Genomic DNA, 7,484 nt, shown 5'->3' on the forward strand with positions numbered 1-7,484 from the left:
ACAATCACAAGTCAAGGTACCAGCACTTTCTCTAATGACGTAATGGCTTGAGAAGTCTTTTTCTTTCCAGTAAGGTATGCTAGGTATCTGCCAGGCTTGTTGCCATATTCAAATAATCTCTGCTTTGCAAATAATATTTCCCTCTTTGCTGTTTGGGTAAGTGTGGTATTTAAGGCTGCCCTAAGAGCTCTGATCCTTTGTAGCTTAGTAATGGAGGGCCTGTCAACATACACTGTCTCGGCTGCCTTCAAGTGAGCCTCGAGCAGGCGCTGTTGCTCTCCCTTTTCTCTTTTCCGGGTCGCAGAATAAGAGATGACCAGATCTCGCGCATATGCCTTAGTGGTCTCCCATTTCATCGATGGGTTACTGGCTGTACCTGAATTAATTTCCCAGAAGGTTTTGAATTCCTGCGAAAAGTACTTTATAAATTTGCAATCCTTCAATAAGAAGGGATCCATACGCCAATATCGGGAGCCTATCCTATCATCCCTAATCCTCCAGGGTCTGGATTCGCTGCTCGAGAGCCAGATCGGACCTGACCCATGGGTCACTCAGCAGAAGTCTCCGATGCCGCGGCTCGTTGCTCTGCCCCTCCGAAGCGCTGCTCAAGTTTTTTGATTTCTCAGTCATGCTTCTGCAGCATGACCGAGATTCCCTCCCACCTGGACTGGGACTCCTCAATAAAAGCGTCAATCTTCTCTTGGAGTTTGGCGATCCCGGCGATCAGGCTCGCCTCTGCAGGTAAGTCCCCCCAGGTGGCCGCAGATGTCTCTGCCTGCTGTGGTAGGGGGTGGGGGAGGGGTCCCTGCCTGTTGCGAGCTGTGGGAGATTATGCCCTTAGTCATTTTAAAAACAACACCAAACTATCCAAGTTTGATGTAAAATGACTGATTACGCTGGGAAAAGGCTATTTTAAATGATTTAAAGGGTGGAGTGAAGACGGGTGCCCCACTTTGCCCGAGTCTTAGGCAGAGCACTACAGACTCAGACTTGCTGGGTCACAGCCATCTTGAATCATCTTGAATATGTATTCATGATGCCAAATGCATTAAATTTTGTTAAAGTTCATGAATAAGAACCGCTGTTCATTGCATTTTATTTTTTGGACACATACAGAAGTAGGTAAAATAGCCTGTAGGAACAAATTACTGCAGATGCTGGAATCTGAACTGAAAACAACAAATGTTGGAGATTACAACAGGTCAGACAGCTTCCATGGAGAGAGATCCAGCCTGATGAAGACTCATCTAGACTCAAAATGTTAGCTTGCTCTTTCTCCATGGATGCTTTCTAGCATGCTATTATCTCCAGCATTTGTTGTTTTTCGGTAAAATATCCTGTTTATCACAGTAAATAATTTTCCTATTCAAATAAAGTGATTAAAATGCAGCAAAAAATCTTACCATTGTAACAGTGAATTTTCATTGAGCTAATTTTTATAAGATGAGCAAAACCTAGGATAAATTCTTGTGGGAACATTCCTGTTGTAATCCAAAATGTTTCCGTATTACTGTAAGCAGAAGTACAATGAGACTTAGCATTTTTGTTTATCCATTTTTTTTATGTGTTATTAGTGTCACAAATAGTCAGTCCTTGCAGAAGCCAAGATGGAAACAACTTGCATTTATATCTCACCTTAACTGTGACAGAATAGAACATAGAACATAACAGTGCAGTACAGGCCCTTCAGCCCTCGATGTTGCACCGACCTGTGGAACCAATCTGAAGCCCATCTAACCTACACTATTCCATTCTCGTCCATTTGCCAGTGACCATTTAAATGCCCTTAAAGTTGGCAAGTCTACTATTGTTGCAGGCAGTGCATTCCATGCCCCTACTACTCTCTGAGTAAAGAAACTACCTCTGACATCTGTCCTATATCTATCACTCCTCAATTTAAAGCTATGTCCCTGTGCTAGCCACTGCCATCCTAGGAAAAAGACTCTTACTGTCCAACCTATCTAACCCTCTGATTATCTTATATGTCTCAATTAAGTCGCCTCTCAACCTTCTTCTTTCTAATGAAACAGCCTCAAGTCCCTCAGCCTTTACTGGTAACACCTTCCCTCCATACCAGGCAACATCTGAGTAAACCTCTTCTAAAACCTTTCCAAAGCGTCCACATCCTTCCTATGATGCGGTGACCAGAACTGTATGCAATACTCCAAAGGAGAGGGAGCAATAACAGGAGAGGGATGGAGAGCAGGAGCAGTAGTTTCTCCGCAGTCATGGAGAAGCTAGCTGTGTATTTGTGGAAAGTGGTTAGCTGCCTGGCGTCATTGGTCCAGCTGCTTGTGGCTTGTCTTTGTGTGTCCGTTGGCAAAATCTTGATCTACCTCTTTCCCGAGATGGTGAAGAAGTTTGTGTTGAAAATAGGATCGAAAACCACAATGACACAAAACCCCACATTCTGTTTCCATGCTGTACATTTCTATGACTATGACTATGACTGGGGGTCAACGTTCTTCAGCTTTCGCTTTCTCAAAGTCGTAATGCAAAACTTAATCATGAATTGTGGAGATGATGCTTTCAGAGGTTATCCCGCACCCAACACACGGATCATCGATTTGGAGAATAAAGAACATAAACTACTCGATTTTGCAAAAGGTACCTAACGCTATTAATTAAACCGTTAACATTAATGTAATAGGTTCTGAGCTATGGGATTTATGGACTTCCCCCTTTTGGTTTAAAATGTAACTGAATTCCTTGATGGTAAATCTGGAGATGATTGTGAGAAAATCCGAAAATCTTTCAGATATTTTTGGGATACTTCAACGATCTTCCAGTTAAAATTTAAGCTTTACGTGGACCGAACATAACTTTTGTAAGTGTGTTCCATTGTTCCTTCTGAAGAATTTAGTTTTGTGCAGACTGTACATGCAATACACATTAACGTAAATATCGAATTTCTAAAATCAAAATTTGTAATCAGGTAGCAAGGCTGACCTTCTACACATTGAGAGTGCGGTGCTGGAAAAGTACAGCAGGTCAGGCAGCATCCGAGGAGCAGGAAAATCGATATTTCGGGTATAAGCCAAGTAATGTTTTTTGGAGAAGTTAAATGTGCTGTGTACCTTCATTTCGCTTTGTCAGAGTTGCCAGGTCGGAGATTGTTAGCACAAATCCCAAAAGTAGCGCAAATGGATGAAAGTGTTTTTATTTATAAATAACCTCTATATGGTTCTTTAATTTGTGTCCTAGCTTCGCGAAGTTAATCTAATTCTTGGAAAACAAATGCCATGGATATATTTGCCGAGAGACAAAAAAATTTCAGATCCAACTTTTTAATGATGTGGAGGTGCTGGCATTGGACTGGCGTGGTCAAAGTTAAAAGTTGCACAAACTGATGTTGAGATTTATAACTTTATTCTTTTGAAGCCAGGAACCCCATCTAGGACAAACATATAAATAGAAAGCAGGAGACAATAGCTTTGCTTCACTTGGAGGTTGCCACTGATGTCATCCGAGCCAGGTAATGAAACGTCTGGATATCAAACCTACAGCTCAGCGAGCAAACTTACACCCTAAACACCCCAGATTGTTTTGCAAGTTAACATCAGTCTGAAAACAAGCAGTAACTTCATCAGGGGGCTGAAACTGAGCACATCGTAGATGAGACCGTCTCCCCTACAGAATCTTCTTTGTCAGAAACTTAACTTTCCTGAGTCTTGTTTTCAAACCACCTTCACTCATCTGCTCTCTGTCCTGAACATGAGCACCACTCCTTCTGAAAGTTGTTTTGGGATGGTTTTCTTCTGAATTTCCATTGAATGTATGCACAATTTTGTACATACATACTAGTTTCATGATCAGTTCACTTCACAAACAGTGCTTTCCCCTATACTTCGTTCACCATTTGACTAGTTGGAGTTTTGATTATAAACGATCGAAATATGATGAGCCTGTCTTTAATTTTGGTGAAATCTTGGTCACCTGTCACAGTAAAAGCTAAACTGTTTCTCTTCAACTCATGTACCATCCAGAGCTGGCTTTGAAATCTGCAGTGCTTAATTTGCTTGTTTTAGACCGGAATTCAGTTAGTTTCTCAAGGAACTATCTAATGATTTTAATCGACCACTTTTGCAACTACACCCCTTAAAATCAACATATGTTAGGCACTCCTCTGATTGCATATTTATTTTTGGGTATTCGCTAAGTTGTAGAGAGAGCTTTCTCCAATCTCTAATGTTCTCCTTTTGATACCTTGTGCAGCAAATAGAGAATTCAATGGTTTGTCTTGTTTACAAGCTCAAGGACTTTAAGTTTGAACTGGACTATGTGGCTGTTGTTCTGACTTGATGCTATGTTGCTCTGTTAATGTGATACCATTAGGGTAATGACCATTACATTACATGCTGGCGTGCACAGAAATGAGCAGCTGAACAGTTGCCTTCAATGGTGTTTTATTCTATATTTCTATCAAGTAGCTTTGCACCAGGTGAGTTTGATTTCAGCAGTGAGTAGGCGGCACGTACACAAAGTTTGGATTTTTTTGCTAAAAGTTATGGTCACTCACTACTTGAGGATTTGTTTTTATGGCCGAAGTTTGCATGAGATTGACCTTTACGTGAATATATAAGGTAAATAGTTCACACAAGTGTGCCCCTCCCTATCTTCTATCTTGGGTAATAAGGTGGCACTGCCTTTGAGGAATGTCATTTGTAATAACACTAACATTGGGAAATTATGCCAATAAATAGGGTGAAATGTTTCACTAGCACTGAATGATCAAGCATGTAATACTATATATAGGGAGGCAGCATGTTCAACTTCATTGTCCTCCTGATGGCCACCTGTTTTGTATATGATTACAACAAGCTGTGCGTAGGTCACAATGCACAAACGCCTAGTGTTGCTGTTTGCAAAGGGCTGCTTGAAAGATCTGTCCCCAGTGTTGAACAGGATGCTCTATTCTGCAGGATCCTGTTGTACCATCTGTCCCTTGTGGAAATGATTATGCAGAAGAATGCCTTTGACTGCAAGTGGTCTGTACATAACATTTTAGAAGCTCTGAGAAAAGGACATGGTGGATCCTGTCAAGTGCTTCCTTGAGCAGTCTGTCAAAAGTCATTTGGTAGAAGGCCTCATAACCAGATCTATAAAACAGATGTATGTCTGGAATCTCAACCCTCTTATCCTTAAGTGGCTGTGCTGGGGACAGTAACTGTCATCCATTTCTAGGAATGTGCCGTTTGCAAATCATGTCCAGGAAAAGACAGTGATTTTTGCCAAGGTTCATCCCAAGTAATGCATGACTCTGCAGCATGGGCTGTTCTGAGGGGCTCAGATAAATATTAGCTGACCTGGAGAGCCATCAACTAGGTGAATGACCAAAGATGTTCTTTGGTCTGCCTGATGCTTGTTAATCTTTCACTGCCTATTACCTTACATGGTAAATGTTTGTGCATAATTCTGAGTACCCATCAGTAAATGTTTATCCACACTGATAGTCTTTGTTTAGTAAACTCAGCAACGTCTCTCTCATTGCATACTTTCAATGGAAATTCAGAAGAAAACCATCCCAAAACAACTTTCAGAAGGAGTGGTTGCTCATGTTCAGGACAGAGAGCAGATGAGTGAAGGTGGTTTGAAAACAGCAACCTTGGACATGCTAACTGACCATTATATTTTTTTGTCAGAAACCACATGAGACCAGGCTATGGTCCAACACATGTATTTGAAATCACAAGCTTTTGGAGTGCTACTCCTTCATCAGGTTGAGGAACAGTTTATATTCTTGATAAGTTGAATTTAACTCTATCTATTGTATGTATCAACACTCATAGATTTTATTTTCTCTCTCTCTCTCGAGACAACACACCACTGATCTTGAATTTTGGCAGCTGCTCCTGACCCCCATTTCTTTTCAAGTTTAGAGTCATAGAGTCATAGAGATGCACAGCATGGAAACAGACCCTTTGGTCCAACCCGTCCATGCCGACCAGACATCCCAACCCAATCTAGTCCCACCTGCCAGCACCCGGCCCATATCCCTCCAAACCCTTCCTATTCATATACCCATCCAAATGCCTCTTAAGTGTTGCAATTTTATCAGCCTCCACCACATCTTCTGGCAGCTCATTCCATACACATACCACCCTCTGCGTGAAAAAGTTGCCACTTAGGTCTCTTTTATATCTTTCCCCTCTCAACCTAAACCTATGTCCTCTAGTTCTGGATTTCCTGACCCCAGGGAAAAGACTTTGTCTATTTATCCTATCCATGCCCCTCATAATTTTGTAAAACTCTATAAGATCACCCCTCAGCCTCCGATGCTCCAGAGAAAACAGCCCCAGCCTGTTTAGGATCTCCCTGTAGCTCAGATCCTCCAACCCTGGCAACATCCTTGTAACTCTATTCTGAACCCTTTCAAGTTTCACAACATCTTTCCGATAGGAAGGAGACCAAAATTGCATGCAATAGTCCAACAGTGGCCTAACCAATGTCCTGTACAGCTGCAACATGACCTCCCAACTCCTGTACTCAATACTCTGACCAATAAAGGAAAGCATACCAAATGCCTTCTTCACTATCCTATCCACCTGCACTCCAAGGTCTCTTTGTTAACCCTCTTCGCTGTCCACTACACCTCCAATTTTGGTGTCATCTGTAAACTTACTAACTGTACCTCTTATGCTCGCATCCAAATCATTTATGTAAATGACAAAAAGTAAAGGGTTTGTTGAGTTCAAGCAGCTTGTTGAAGATTTTACATCTGTAGCTGATTTCTTTATTGTCTACACACTAGAGGCTCATGCCACAGGTACAAAAAAAACTTTTGAATTTGCTAATCCTTTTTTTATCTCCCATCTTTACCCAAGACTAGGTAGTAAATGAATCTATAATGCCCCAGGTTCCAGTCCCAGACTGCTGGCTAGTCCATCACGGCTGAAGCTGATTTATGTAAGTCAGTCACCTATGACGAGATAGCATAGTAGGATGTTCCGCCTGATTTAATAACAATTGAACCAGTTGGAAATTGCAAGTGTTAGATGTGTAAGGTTAGCTGTGACTTCCTATTGACTAAATACTGCACACGAGAGATAAATTCCATGAGAAAATATAAAGCAAAGCATGGTGATACCTGTACCACTGCTTCCTTAATTGCTTTATAGACCCTTCAGTCCAACCAGTCCATGCCACCCATAATCCCAAGTTAAAATACTCCCACCTGCCTGTGCTTGGCCCATATCCTTCAAATATGCAGCTATGCCAGAAAGACTGTATGTGGTGCTCAATGACAAAATAATTTACAAGGTATTGTGAGAAACGAAGCTCATTCACTTCAATAATTTCAGTCTGAGACAAGATCTGAAGCAGTAGTATAGTTTATTATGCGCTTGCAAGAGGGGTGTGGTGTCTATTTACAAAATAGTCACAAATACACCGTGTTTAACGAGTATACAATATTTATATAATTCGTTCCTCTTCCCTCCTCCATTTGCTCCTCCCCTGTTTACATCTCCCACTTCTCTAAGACC

General features: G+C 41.4%; 1 pseudogene; it reads left to right on the forward strand.

Annotated features, from left to right (window-relative positions):
- Positions 1 to 2,171: 2,171 nt before the first annotated feature.
- Positions 2,172 to 7,484, forward strand: part of LOC122554071 — a 21,481-nt pseudogene continuing 16,168 nt past the window's right edge.

Source organism: Chiloscyllium plagiosum, chromosome 11 (genome assembly GCF_004010195.1).
Source record: "Chiloscyllium plagiosum isolate BGI_BamShark_2017 chromosome 11, ASM401019v2, whole genome shotgun sequence".
In the NCBI taxonomy this organism is placed as follows: domain Eukaryota; kingdom Metazoa; phylum Chordata; class Chondrichthyes; order Orectolobiformes; family Hemiscylliidae; genus Chiloscyllium; species Chiloscyllium plagiosum.